Consider the following 443-nt stretch of genomic DNA (forward strand, 5'->3'; position numbering starts at 1 on the left):
ATTTGAACACCATCTTTGTCTTGTCGTCTTGCTCTGAGAACTCCAGCTAATCATGACAAGAAGAGGAAAGGAAAACTCTGGAAGGATCGGTCTTCTCGAAGATCGAACAACTCAGGATTAACTCCCGGAATGAGACATAACAGCATCTCTCGAGCTGAAAGACGAAGTACACATCCATAGGAATTGGAGTGAAGCAGATGACGAGGTTCGCTAGGTAGACAACAATTCCACACTTAAGAAGGTGGTAAACGATTGTCAACGTAGCGAGGAGTTGAGTTGCCATGATACCATAACGATACACCTTAGGGAAGGTGACTCGTAGAGATATCCCCTTAAGTGGCAAAAAGAATTACTTTTGATTCAGAGATCATTGAAACTCTTTATACCAGCCCAAGGCAATCACAAGCGATCATTTGGAGGGGGTCGGTAGAATGGCATACCCG

The sequence above is a fragment of the Triticum dicoccoides genome, chromosome 1A (assembly GCF_002162155.2).
Source record: "Triticum dicoccoides isolate Atlit2015 ecotype Zavitan chromosome 1A, WEW_v2.0, whole genome shotgun sequence".
Lineage (NCBI taxonomy): Eukaryota > Viridiplantae > Streptophyta > Magnoliopsida > Poales > Poaceae > Triticum > Triticum dicoccoides.